This window comes from Scyliorhinus torazame, chromosome 1, assembly GCF_047496885.1.
Source record: "Scyliorhinus torazame isolate Kashiwa2021f chromosome 1, sScyTor2.1, whole genome shotgun sequence".
NCBI classification, from domain to species: Eukaryota; Metazoa; Chordata; class Chondrichthyes; order Carcharhiniformes; family Scyliorhinidae; genus Scyliorhinus; species Scyliorhinus torazame.
Window position 1 is genome coordinate 308903918 of NC_092707.1, and position 14357 is coordinate 308918274.

At 45.5% G+C, this 14357-nt stretch overlaps 1 protein-coding gene across 2 annotated transcripts in view; it reads left to right on the forward strand.

The window, feature by feature from the left end:
* Window positions 1-226: 226 nt before the first annotated feature.
* Window positions 227-14357, forward strand: part of fancl (FA complementation group L) — a 103530-nt gene continuing 89399 nt past the window's right edge. Inside the window, exons 1-2 of one of the 2 annotated variants that reach the window (XM_072507816.1) lie at window positions 227-315; window positions 5748-5786. The gene's annotated coding sequence lies outside the window, so the exon portion shown is untranslated. Of the gene's footprint in view, window positions 326-5747; window positions 5787-14357 lie in introns of both variants that reach the window. The other variant, XM_072507817.1, reaches the window with a different exon arrangement.

The window sequence follows — 14357 nt, forward strand, 5'->3', positions numbered from 1 at the left end:
TGTGATTGGCTAGATTGGGCGCGGGAGGGGGCTGTGATTGGCTGGGCTGGGCACGGAAGGAGGCTGTGAGTGGCTGGGCGCGGAAGAGGCTGTGATTGGCTGGGCTGGACGGTGAAGGAGGCTGTGATTAGTTGGGCGCAGAAGAGTACTATGATTGGTTGGGCTGGGCGCGGAAGGAGGCTCTGATTGGCTGGGTGCGGAAGAAGGCTGTGATTGGCTGGGCAAGGGGGCGGGAACAGAACCCCGGCCGACAGGCGGGAGATTCACCAAAGCACCAAGTAAATGATTGTTGATCAGTGAATGGCTTTAACTGAGGTAAACAGCGGCAAGTACCCTTCTTAACTGTTACCCATGCAGAATATGAGAGGCTGTGTTTACCGCGCTGACTGCTTTATTTACATCTTTAGTATTGCATGAAATCATGGTTGTTGGTCATTCCCTGCGCTCAATATGCCAATTAATAATGGTTCCGGTCTTGTCAACAGTGGCTCGCCAGTCCTTCCTCTTGACTCAGTTAGTTATGGATTCAGTTCTCGCTCCAGAGACTGGAACACAAACATCTAGGACGGAGGCTACAGTGGGTGGGAGGGCAGCAGTTTTATTCCTGTGCTTTGGCCACTATTTATCCCTCAACCAATGTCACTGAAGCAGTTTCACCAGCTAGTGGATCGTGGGACAACTTTGCTGCTGGTAATGTCTCCTGTGCCACAACAGGGACTGTTGAGTATTTCCATCGTTTTCTCTTTCTACTGCAGAAGATGGAAATCTGAAAGATTCTGCTTTTGTGCCAAGGCTTACTTGTTCAGTCACCTTCACAGCAGGTTTTTTACTGAAAAAGGTTGCCTCAGAAATCTTTTTTCAAAGTCCCTTTTACACTTGAGATTCTGAGTCCTCACATTCTGTACCTGATGGAATAATCTTCCTTGATCCAAACCATCCAAGCCAGTGAAAATATTGAACGCTATCTTAATCACCCTCTATAACTCGACCTCTAATTTTAGGATTCTGCTTCTTAACTTTCATCTGGACATTATTCCTTTCCTGTAACATGGGAGCTATAAGTCATCCACACTCCTGATGTTGTCTCGACAACGATAGCTTAAGCATTAGCTCTTTAGTCTTAAGTCACACTTTGAGCTTTATGTTGCCATATTTTGTTTACTTTCTTCACTGCCTATGAAAAAGCTGAATTTTAAATGACCTAGTCATCCAAATTCACATATACTTTAAATTAAACAGAAATAAAATCAAATGCTGGAAATATGCAGCAGGTCTGGCAGCATTTGTAGATAAAGAGAAATATTAGGTGATATTTTCTCCTTTTTGCACACAGTGCTGGCTGACGCGAGAAAACCAGCATGCAGCTTGTCGCTGCACAGCTGAAAATCACCACTTTGTACAGAAAAATGGATACATGGCCTATTCTGCAGGCTGGTGGTGGAGAGGATGGAAAAAGCCAGCAATGCTGGGAAGTCTGAGATCAGGGGCAGTGCCAGGGTACTGTCCTGGCATATCCCTCTCCCACTGGGGGCTATACTTACCCATTCGCCCCTGGCAGCTTCCCTCCGCCTGATTCCTGTTTTAAGAAACTTTGAAACCTCTCTGACTAGACGCCATGTCAACGAGAGTCTGATCCTTACGTGGGGGGTGGTACACGTGACGGGGAAGCCCTTTAATGGCATTATAATAGCATCCAGACCCGGCTGGAGTGTTTCAATAGAACATACAGGCCAGAAGGAGGCCATGCGGCCCATCGAGTCTGCACCGACCCACTTAAGCCCTCACTTCCACCCTATCCACGTAACTCAATAACCCCTCCTGACCTTTTAGGACACTAAGGGCAATTTAATATGGCCAATCCACCTAACCTGCACGTCTTTGGACTGTGGGAGGAAACCGGAGCATCCGGAGGAAACCCACGCAGACACGGAGAGAACGTGCAGACTCCGCACAGACAGTGACCCAGTGGGGAATCGAACCTGGGACCATGGTGTGTCAGATTGTGTCCTTTCTTCAGAACTAGACCCTTCAGAAGTAGAAAGGATCGAGAGCTTCAAGTTTTTAGGTGTCCAAATTACCAACAACCTGTCCTGGTCCCCCCATGCCGATACTATAGTTAAGAAAGCCCACTAAATACTCTACTTTCTCAGAAGACTAAGGAGATTTGGCATGTCACCTACGACTCTTACCAACTTGTACAGACGCACCATAGAAAGCATTCTTTCTGGTTGTTTCACAGCTTGGTATGGACTCTGCTCTGCCCAAGACCGCAGGAAATTAAAAAAGATCGTGAATGTAGCCCAATCCATCACGCAAACCAGCCTCCCATCCATCGACTCTGTCTACAATTCCCGCTGCCTCGGAAAGGCAGCCAGCATAATTAAGGACTGCACGCACCCCGGACATACTCTCTTCCACCTTCTTCTGTCAGGAAAAATATACCAAAGTTTGAGGTCACGTACCAACAGACTCATGAATAGCTTCTTTCCTACTGCCATCAGACTTTTGAATGGACCTACCTCATATTAAGTTGATCTTTTTTCTACACCTTGCTATAACTGTAGCATTATATTCTGCAGTCTCCTTCCCTATGTACGGTATGCATTGTTTGTATGGTATGCATTGTTTGCACGGTATGCATTGTTTGCACAGCATGCAAGAAACAATACTTTTCGCTGTATACTAATACATGTGACAATAAGTCAAATTAAAATCAAAACTGGAAAATGGAAGAAAAATAATAGCTTTTATTTCGGAGGTGAAATTGGAGACGGTTGGAAAACAAAAGGGAAGGTCTGTGATGAGGCAGAAGCTGGGAGAAGTTAAATGACAAAAGAGTTTGTGGGGTAAGAGTTTGTGGTACAGAGCCAAAGGACAGGAAAATAAATAAACAATGGCTTCAGAAGAGGTGTAAGTCTCAGAATAATGAACACCTATAGTCTGAAAGCTAAACTGAGAAAAACACAGTTAAGACCGATGCATGCAAAGAAAATGAGGCAAATTAGTGGGGCAGAGACTATGGTCTAAAATTGTTAAACTCAATGTTGAGTCCAGAAGACTAGTGCCTAATTAAAAGGTTAGGTTCTGATCCTCGAGCGTGCATTGAGCTTCACTGAAACACTGCAGTAGGTCGAGGACAGAGATGACAGTGTGAGAACAAGATGGAGGATCAAAATGACAAGCCACTGTTTAGTAGTCACAGAGGAGCCCTGGAAGGTGAGTTAAAACAAATGGTTTATTGCCACAGTAAAGTATATACACGTAACAGTCCAGTCCCAGCCTGGTCTACTCTGCAGCTCGGCTCCTACCCGGGCCGGCTTTTAATGTCCAGAGTTAACTATCCCGCTGATGGGCCCCCACCCTCAGTAGGGGAGCGTGTACTCCACGTGGCTCACGGGGAGATTAATTGGGTCGTCATTATGGGTCTCTTGGGCGTTATAACACACTGGAATTTCTGGGTCATGCTTACAGACTGAACGATGGTGTTCTGCAAAGTAGTCACCCAATATGCATTTGATCCCAGTGTATGACACTGCATTGTGAGCAGTGAGTGCAATATAATAAATTGGAAGAAGTATATATAAATTGCTGCTTCAGTGGAAAGGTGTTTTTGGGGCATTTGATGGTACGGAGAGGAGGTTAAAGGGCAGGTGTTAATAAGAACATAAGAACTAGGACCAGGAGTAGGCCATCTGACCCCTCGAGCCTGCTCCGCCATTCAATTAGATCATGGCTGATCTTTTGTGGACTCAGCTCCACTTTCCGGCCCGAACACCATAAAACCCTTAATCCCTTTATTCTTCAAAAAACTATCTATCTTTATCTTAAAAGCATTTCATGAAGGAGCCTCAACTGCTTCACTGGGCAAGGAATTCCATAGATTCACAACCCTTTGGGTGAAGATGTTCCTCCTAAGCTCAGTCCTAAATCTACTTCCCTTTATTTTGAGGCTATGCCCCCTAGTTCTGCTTTCACCCGCCAGTGGAAACAACCTGCCCGCATCTATCCTATCTATTCCCTGCATAGTTTTATATGTTTCTATAAGATCCCCACTCATCCTTCTAAATTCCAACGAGTACAATCCCAGTCTATTCAACCTCTCCTCGTAATCCAACCCCTTCAGCTCTGGGATTAACCTAGTGAATCTCCTCTGCACTCCCTCCAGCGCCAGTCCGTCCTTTCTCAGGTAAGGAGACCAAAACTGAACACAATACTCCAGGTGTGGCCTCACTAACACCTTATACAATTGCAGCATAACCTCCCTAGTCTTAAACTCCATCCCTCTAGCAATGAAGGACAACATTCCATTTGCCTTCTTAATCACCTGTTGCACCTGTAAACCAACTTTTTGCGACTCATGCACCAGCACACCCAGGTCTCTGCACAGCAGCATGTTTTAATATTTTATCATTTAAATAATAATCCCTTTTGCTGTTATTCCTACCAAAATGGATAACCTCACATTTGTCAACATTGTAATTCCATCTGCCAGACCCTAGCCCATTCACTTAACCTATCCAAATCCCTCTGCAGAGTTCCGGTATCCTCTGCACTTTTTGCTTTACCACTCATCTTAGTGTCGTCTTCAAACTTGGACACATTGCCCTTGGTCCCCAACTCTAAATCATCTATGTAAATTGTGAACAATTGTGGGCCCAACACTGATCCCTGAGGGACACCACTAGCTACTGATTGCCAACCAGAGAAACACCAATTAATCCCCACTCTTTGCTTTCTATTAATTAACCAATCCTCTATCCATGCTACTACTTTACCCTAAATGCCATGCATCTTTATCTTATGCAGCAACCTTTTGTGTGACACCTTGTCAAAGGCTTTCTGGAAATCCAGCTATACCACATCCATTGGCTCCCCGTTATCTACCGCACTGGTAATGTCCTCAAAAAAGTCCACTAAATTAGTTAGGCACGACCTGCCCTTTAGGAACCCATGCTGCGTCTACTCAGTGGGTCAATTTCCATCCAGATGCCTCGCTGCACTTGCATGGATAGGTGCCTTGGGAAGGGGCAGGGTGTTGGGGGGGTGATAGGGTTTGTGTCACGCTGGAAACGGTCCCTTCGGAATGCTGAAAGGGAAGGGCAGGGGAAGATGTGTTTGGTGATGATGGAAATGGCAGAGCATGATCTGTTGAATATGGGGGCTGGCTGTTCAGCATCAAGCACAAGGGGAACCCTCTTGTGGTTCTGAACTGGAGATGAAGGGGTGAGAGCAAGTGTGGGAAATGGAATGGGTACAGTCGAGGCACCAGTCAACCACAGTAGAGGGGAAAAGATAACATTCCAGAGGCGCTGGCATGGAAGGCTGCATCGTCAGAGCAGATGTGACGTAGACGAAGAAACTGGGAGAATGGAATAGAATCCTTGCCAGGTGTGAGGAAATGTAGTTGTGGGAGTTAGTGGCCTTTAAATGAGTATTTGTTAAAAGCCTATCTCCAGAAACGTTCCCTGCTTGGTTACTTCAAGCATGTTGCTTTTTAATATGTAATACCCATACTCTCTCCTTCTACCTATCTCAGGACTTTATACCTATCTCTGTTGAACTCCATTTGTCTGCGTCGTGAGTCAATTCTTTGCTGATTTAAAACATAGATTATTTGGGTTTTTTCACTTTTATTTTATGTTAGAAACCAGGGGAAAATTGATTCAAAAGTTGAGGGTAAATTTGGAAAACAATCAGTTTTTATTTTGAACACCTGAAACATGTAAGTCTGTTCTTTTGTTGCACAGGTTTCCATGATTACAAAATACCGTCAAGCTATTGCAGAGGTAAGATTCATTTATAGTATTTGTGAATGAGCAGAACAGTACTTACTGAAAAACTGTATGTTTGAAGTAGAGCATTGTAGCTCCAGAACCAGGAAACAAAAATATATGCCAAAATGTAATGCCGTTTTTATTTATATGAACAATATATTGGAATCATTTTGTTAATAACCTAGATGTAGTCAATGTCAATGTGCTTCATTATGTATCACCGACAGCTTCCATTTCAGTTGTATATTTAATATGGAAAATTACCAAACCACTATGCAGAAGTTGCCAGCACTGCCCACATCCTGCAAAAGTATTTAAAAAATGTATGACCAAAAATGAAAGCTGTTCCAAAGAAGATGGTACGGGTCAGATTATTTCTCATCGTTTGTGCGATGTGGTTGTCGTTGCCAGAGCCAACACTTAGTTCCCATTCCTATTTCTAATTGCCTTTGACAAGGTGATGGTTTGCCACCTTCTTGAACCGCAATTGTCCTTGTAGTGTAGGTACATCCACACTGCTGTTAGGGAGGGAGTTCCAGGATTTTGATCCAGCAATAATGAAGGAATGGAGATATATTTCCAGGTCAGACTGGTTTGTGACTTACAGGGAAACTGGCAGACATTGGTGTTTCCATACACCTGCTGCCCTTGTCCTTCTAGGTGGCACGGATCGCAGTTTTTGCAGGTGCTGTCGAAGAAGACTTGGCAAGTTGCTGCAGTGTGCCTTGCACACTGTAGTCACAATATACTGCCAGTGGAGGAAGTGAATGCTTAACGTGGTGGATGGGGTACCAGTCAAGTGGCTGCTTTGTCCTGAATGGTGTTGAGCTTCTTGAGTGTTTTTGGAGCTGCACTCATCCATGCAAGTGGGAAATATTCCATCATACTGTTGACTTGTGCCTTATCAACAGTGGATGAGATGGCCGAGTTACATTTTGGGTCAATGATGTTGATAGTGGGGGATTCGCCAATGGTAATTCTGTTAAACATCAAGGGGAAGTAGCCAGACTCTCTTGTTGGAACTGGTCCTTGCTTTGAGCTCATGTAGCCTGAATATTATTTGCCACTTATCAGCCCAAGCCTGAATGTTGTCCAGGGTTTTCCTGCATGTGGGCTCAGTCTACTTTGTTATCTAAGGAGTAGCAAATGGCACTGAATGCTGTGCACATCAGTGAACATCCATATTTCTGACATGATGAGGAAGGAAGGTATTTTCCTCAGCAGTGCCAAGGGTGGTCACCTCACCTCTGGAATTAACTCTTGTTCATGTTTGGACCAATTCTGTAATGAGGTCTGGAGGCGAATGGTCCTGGCAAGGTCTGAATGGAACATTGGTGAGCAGATAATTAGTGCACGAATGCTGCGTAATAGCACTGTCAATGACATCTTCATTCACTTTCCTAATGAGCGGCATTAGACCAGTGTAGTAATTGCCCAGAACGGATTTGCCCTGCTTTTTCTGGACAGGCATACCTTTTACAATGTAGGGGTAGATGTTCGTGACTCTGGAGCAAGAGGCAGTCAAGTTGGAATGTGGGTGGGTTAACTTTCATTTTCCAAATCTTTCCCCTCTTTGATATTGTAAAGATTTTCCCCAAATTTGATTCAGAAACTAACTGATCCAAAAGAAAACTGATGAATCCTAGCATGAATCATTTAAGGAGTGGCAATGTTTCTGTCTCAGCAGATTCTGCCTGACCTGCTGAGCAATTCAAGCATTCTTTTGTTTTTATTTCAGATTTTCAGCATCTGCAGTATTTTATTTTCATATGTCTGCAATCCACCCCCCCCCCCCGCCCAAAAAAAAATCTACCAGAACCTCCCCCTGCCCATCTACCAGAACTCAAAAGAGAATTTCCCTGAGCCAGTCATGCCTAGCAGACTAGGGCCATGCCCTTTTACTACCAGGAGCCATGCTCCCAGCACGGTGGCACAGTGGTTAGCACTGCTGCCTCACAGCGCCAGGGACCCGGGTTCCATTCTGGCCTCAGGTGAGTGTGTGGAGTTTTCTCCCCATGTCTGCGTGGGTTTCTGCCGGGTGCTCCGGTTTCCTCCCACAGTCCAAAGATGTGCAGGTTAGGTGGATTGGCCATGCTAAAAAAAACCTTCGTATCCAAAATGTCAGGTGGGGTTACTGGATTATGGGGATAGGGTGGAGGTGTGGGCTTAAGTAGGGTTCTGTTTCCAAGGGCCGGTGCAGTCTCGATGGTCCAAATGGCCTCCTTCTGCACTGTAAATTCTATGATTCTAAGTTCAATAAATTGGTCAGATATATAACCTGCTCCTCAACCACTGGTCACTTTAATACAATAGACTTTGTCCATTCAAGGTCTCTTACCCCATCTCTCATGAATGGGTCAAAAAACATTTCCCCCTCAATTGTGGTAAGTTTCACATGTAATTTAAGGTTTCATTCCTCCGCTGTTTTTAAAGATGAAAGTGATTCACATTTCCTGCTTTCTAATCCAGTAGGATATTGCCTGATTGCAGTGAATTTTGCAGTATACCTGTGAGAGGATTTGTTATCTTAACCAGTTCCATCACCATCCTTTGATGGATTTTCTTACTATAGAGTAACATACTGCTCCAAACGTGACCAGGAGTCTGGATTAGGCTGAATCTTCTTGGTTATCAAGGTTCAGGACTTGACTTATGGATACAATCCTGAGGTAGTGAGAGGAGAATCAGAATTCACAGGACAAACAATATAGGACATTCCGACATTACCTGTTCCCTGTACCCACTGATCAACCATTTACTTGCTCTGCTTCTTGACATGCTCATGGATATCACCCCCGACTTTTATATTCTGTCCATCCCCAGGAATGAAACTCTGTTGGACACTTTCTCCACTGGTCCCTCGGTTTCTTTTCTATAATCTTTGCATGCCTCATTGATTGCAGCCACTGTGTTACTGTTTGCTATGTTGGCTCTTGTTTCGATGAAGACAACTCATGAACAATCCCTTCGAGACACTTATCCTGCTTGTGTATAGTATGCTGGGTAGCTAGTTGGCTATTTAGCCTCGGAATTTATTTCTTGAGGGAGACAATTACTTCGTATTCATGAAGGCGTACTCCCCCCGGATTCTTTGCAGATCCAAGATGACCCACATCCTGTATGTCACACATTCAGTAAGCTTAACATCCACTACAACATCTCTATTTTTAACAAGTTAAAAAGATATTTTTTTTTACTTTGATAAAAAATAATTACTTCCTACTGTCAAAAACTCACTCCCAAGTCTCCAAATATAATAAATTTGAACTTGTAATAAAGTTAATTATGTACAGCATAAACTGTTAAGGCCTGTCCTGAAGAGAGGAAACTGAACTTTATCGGAAAGGCAAATACTGTCTCCGCTTCAGCTGTATATAATGGCACTGAAACAGCTCTCCATTGCAGCTGAAATTAAAATCAAAACAATTAAGATTTGTGGGTGGGGAAGAGGACCTCGCTCATAGAATAAGTTTATTGAAGAAGGGCTATAGTTTAGACGAGCAGAATTGAGACGATTTAAACTCGTCCAACAAAATGGTAGTCGGAATGGGTTTGTCAAACTTCAAAAACAGAGAACCAGCTGAGTGACATCCTTTTAATGTCTTGTTTGCAGACATTGAGATAAACACACTTCTCTGGAAAAAATGACAGACATTCTTCAGTGAACAAACTGAATCCAATTTCTGCAGGAAATAGTAGGTAAACCAACACCAATCCGCTTTCTGTCCCGACAATTCACGGCCATCCGAACATTATAATTTCTGTGCAGGAGACTCTGGAATTTGGGGCAGAACCTTGTCCTGTTGGCATTCTGCCCTGTATTGATTGGCCTTTTTTGCGATTCTGCTTGGGGCAATCACAGGTAGACCTTTCTCGTTCTTCATGTCAAAGGGGCACCCAGGGCTTCACCAGTAGATTTTGCCTGTTTTATGCCTTGGAAAAAGCTTAGTGGCCCCAAATGCTACCTCATCTAAAATAATCATCAATCCTAGAAGCAGAATGATCCCTTAGGAGCCAAAGATGTGGAGGCTATTTTTTTTTACTGATAGTCTTGGGTATCAGGAGTTCAGAGAGAATGGATCTGGGTCACTGATCCATTTAGTATCATTGATTGGGTTTGTCAAACCCAATTGGGTTTGTCAAACCCATTGGGCAGCACGGTAGCATTGTGGATAGCACAATTGCTTCACAGCTCCAGGGTCCTAAGTTCGATTTCGGCTTGGGTCACTGTCTGTGCGGAGTCTGCACATCCTCCCCGTGTGCGCGTGGGTTTCCTCCGGGCGCTCCGGTTTCCTCCCACAGTTCAAAGATGTGCAGGTTAGGTGGACATCTAGGTTAGGTGGTAAATTGCCCTTAGTGTCCAAAATTGCCCTTAGTGTTGGGTGGGGTTACTGGGTTATGGGGATAGGGTGCTCTTTCCAAGATCCAGTGCAGACTCGATGGGCCGAATGGCCTCCTTCTGCACTGTAAATTCTATGATTGTCCCCGCAAACACACACTGGTGGTCTACTGTGGTCATTTAAGCAACTTGGGCCCTGGGACCTAGGAAGGGATTTTTAACCTGGAGCAGGAGAGATGGTAGTTCTAGCCTGCTTCCAATCTGCAGGTAGAGCGACCCCAGAAACATAGAACATACAGTCCAGAAGGAGGCCATTCGGCCCATCGAGTCTGCACCGACTCACTTAGGCCCTCACTTCCACCCTATCCCCGTTACGCAATAACCCCTCCTAACGTTTTGGACACTAAGGGCAATTTGGCATGACCAATCCACCTAACCTGCACTTCTTTGGACTGTGGGAGGAAACCGGAGCACCCGGAGTGTGATGAACGGTTACTGCCTTATCATCATGTAAGGTGATGTCCCCTTTAAGACCGGGCTTGGAACCCTGGGGACTCCGCCTCTGGCTCCGCCCATCTGGGAGCCATACATAAAGGCCTGCCTCATGGTCTGTGTAACAGTCAGCTCTCGTCTCTAGCTGTAGTATAGTTATTAGTCTAATAAAGCCTTCTTTACAATTTAATCTCTAAGCATCATTATTGAGGGTACCTCACGGAGGAAGCCCACGCAGACACGGAGAGAACGTGCAGACTCCACACAGACAGTGACCCAGCAGGGAATCGAACCTGGGACCCTGGCGCTGTGAAGCCACAGTGCTATCACCTTTTGCTACCGTGCTGCCTTAGACATATTTAGAGATACATTTGATGGTACCCTAAAAATGCGTGTGGCAATTGCGACGGACAATAAATTGCACTAATCATTTCAATATTTTTCGCATCCAGCCAGTGCTAGCTGTGCTGTTGATTGGCTGCACATCATGAGTGGCTACTACTTGCAGCTAGCCTGCATTGCCTAATGCTAGTTTGCACTGTTTAAGGAGGTGGTGCACTGTGGTTGGAGCATGTGCTGCTGGTAATGCAGGAGATGGTCCTGGGAAAAATTAAAGCTTGGCACAGCTAGGAAGAACGGGCTCCAAGATTTCTAAATGCTGCAGTGGAAACCTCGGAGTAGGAGAAATGTGCTATATCTGAGGGGGAGTGGGGCAGGAGGCCTCCAGACATGAGCTCAGAAGACAGTTGGAACAGATAGCCCTGGAGGTCATTGTCAGGAGTTATATCCTGAGGATCCGGATGCACTGTTGCAAATAGATCAGTGGTCTCACACCAGCTGTCAATGTCAGTGAATGCATCTTCAAATTCTATATCCTACCAACCGCACTACTCGCCTCAGCCACTACGCAATTCACCACACTCCCATCACTCGCGTAGCAACAATCTCTACCAATCTGGACTCATACCTGACATTCAAATGCCCACCCTCACATTGCGCACTGTTGCAAATCTCTCAATCATACCTCATGGGCTGTATGCAAGGCCAGCTATTCAACCGTGACGACCACATAATTCAAGTAGATTGTACGATATTTACTGGCACACTTTGTTTTGCAGGACAAGGTAGCACACAATCTCTGTTTTCGGCGATCATTCACTAACAACTACGATTGTCCACCAAAGAAACTCCATGTCACAGGTCGTGGGTTCTGTGGGTCCTTGCGGGCTGATGAGCCTAATCCTAGAGCCGCATCTTCGACCGCACACTTGGCAGGTGCTTCTGGGAGGTGGGGTTGGTCCTTGGATTCGGGATTACTGGTGTTCCTTTCTCGGGCTCCTTTTCCGGACCTCCTCTTGCCGTTGAGAGTTCTCGAAGAATTGTGTCCTTCAATCAGGAGGTTCCTGCAGGTAGGTCCCTTGTGACCAAGGGTCTCCCAAGCATTGACATCGATGTTGCATTTCTTGAGGGAGGCCTTCAGGGTGTCTTTGAAGCGTTTCTTTGTCCACTTGTGCAGAACTTCCTTGAGCTGGGTGAAGGTTTCCTTTGGCAGTCGGACTCTGGCATCCAAAGCACATGACTGGCCCAGCGGAGTTGGCTTTAGATAATCATGACCTTAATACTGGTGCTCTTGGCTCCTTCAAGGATGCTGATGTTAGTATGCCTGCTCTCGCAGTTGATGTGGCGAATCCATCTCGGACAGCATTGATGGTACTTCTCCAGTGCCTTGAGATGGCGCCTGTACGTCGTCCAAGTTTCTGAGCTGCATGGAAGAGTTGGGAGGACAACATGAGGATCTTGATATCAGCACGGATATCGCGGTCATCAAAGACTCTCGTCCTTGCGTGTCTGCATGCGGTATTCGCGGATTGGATACAATGTTGGATCTCCGCATCGATATCAGCCTTGGGTACGAGGCGGCTCCCCAGTAAGGGGAAATGTTCCACGTTTGGGAGGGTTCCACTGTAGATTTTGTTGGAGGGGGAGACTGGACCTTGTCTTGGGGCGGGTTTGGTAAAGGACTCGAGTCTTCTTGAGGTTGAGGCTGAGACTGATTCTTTGGAATGCTTCTGTGAAGGTGTGGCGATTCTCTTCAGAGAAAGGAGATAACATTCTCATCCAAGAGAGCGATGTAAAGTTTTCTGTTCATCCTGTAGACGATGTCCACTCCATTGAGAAGTATGTGGGTGAAGGATGGTGGTGGTGAAGATGAAGAAAAGGGTAGGGGCGATGACGCATTCCCACGTAACTCCAGTCTTGACCTCCTACGGTTTCTGTCTTATTTCCTTGGTGAGAATGTTCGCCGATATATGTCATGGAGGAGTCGGAGGATGTTGATTAATTTCTCTGGACAGCCGACCTTTGATAGGGTCTTCCATAGCACTTCCTGATTGAGTCAAAAGCGTTGGTCAGATCGGAGGATTTGGGCAATGATCTTCCAGGCGATGGAGAGTAAAGAGATTCCTCGGTAGATTCCACAGTTCGCTGTGTTTTCTTTCTTGAAGATGGTTGCACCCCTGAAGTAAGTTGGGATTTCTTTTCTGTCCTAAATTTTCAGGAACAGCTGATGGAGATGCTAGGTGATCTCTCCTCAAACCTCCGCTGGAATCACATCTACCCCTGTGGCTTTTCGATTCTTCATGCGTTTAATGACAGCCCCAACTTCATCCACACTTGGTGGGAGCCCAAGGTCATATTTGATGGAGAGTTGGGGGATTTTTTTGAATAGGTCCTCATCTGTGTATCATGGGATTAGGAGTTCTTTGAAATGTTCTCTCCGTCATAGGCGGCTGTTTTCTCTGTCTTTCAGGAGGGTTCCATCCTTGCTGTGCACTGGTTTGAGGACTTGGATGTTGTCTTGGGGGCATTGAAGATGTCGTGCTTGTTGGTGAGGAGTTACAGCTCCTTGGCTTTCTCAGACCACCATTGGTTCTTGATTTCCCTAGTTCTTCTTTGTACCTCCACCGCGTCTGATTGGTCTCTCCTCTATGCCAGTGTTTTAAAAACTTTTTCTCCCGGAACCCACTTTTGACAACCAGCTGATCTTGGTTCACTTTACCTGTGATGCGAAAGGGGAGCCTGCTTGGTCCTCGTGATCTTGCTTTTATTCATTATTTCATTATTCATTGACTACAGCTTCATCTTCAACAACGTAATCCCAGGCAAGCTCATATCAAAACTCCAAAACCTAGGACTTGGCTCCTCCCTCTGTAACTGGATCCTCGACTTCCTGACCCATAGACCACAATTAATAAGGATAAACAAAACAGCTCACCCACGATAGTCCTCAATACTGGGGCCCCGCAAGGCTGCGTACTTAGCCCCCTGCTACACTCCTTATATACACACTACTGTGCAGCAAAATTTGGCCCCAACTCCATCTACAGGTTTGCTGATGGCACGACATAGTGGGTTGGATCTCGAACAACGATGAGTCAAGTGTCTAGGAGGGAGATAGAGAACCTAGTAGAGTGGTGTAACGACAACAATCTCCCTCAATGTCAGCAAAACTAATGAGCTGGTCATTGATTTCAGGAAGCAAAGTATTGTATGCACTCCTGTCTGCTTCAATGGTGCCGAGGTGGAGATGGTTGACACCTTCAAATTCCTAGTTGTGCACATCACCAAAAATCTGGTCCACCCACGTCGACACTACGGCCAAGAAAGCACAACAGCACCTATACTTCCTCAGGAAACTAAGGAGATTTGGCATGTCCACATTGATTCTTACCAATTTTTACAGATGCACCATT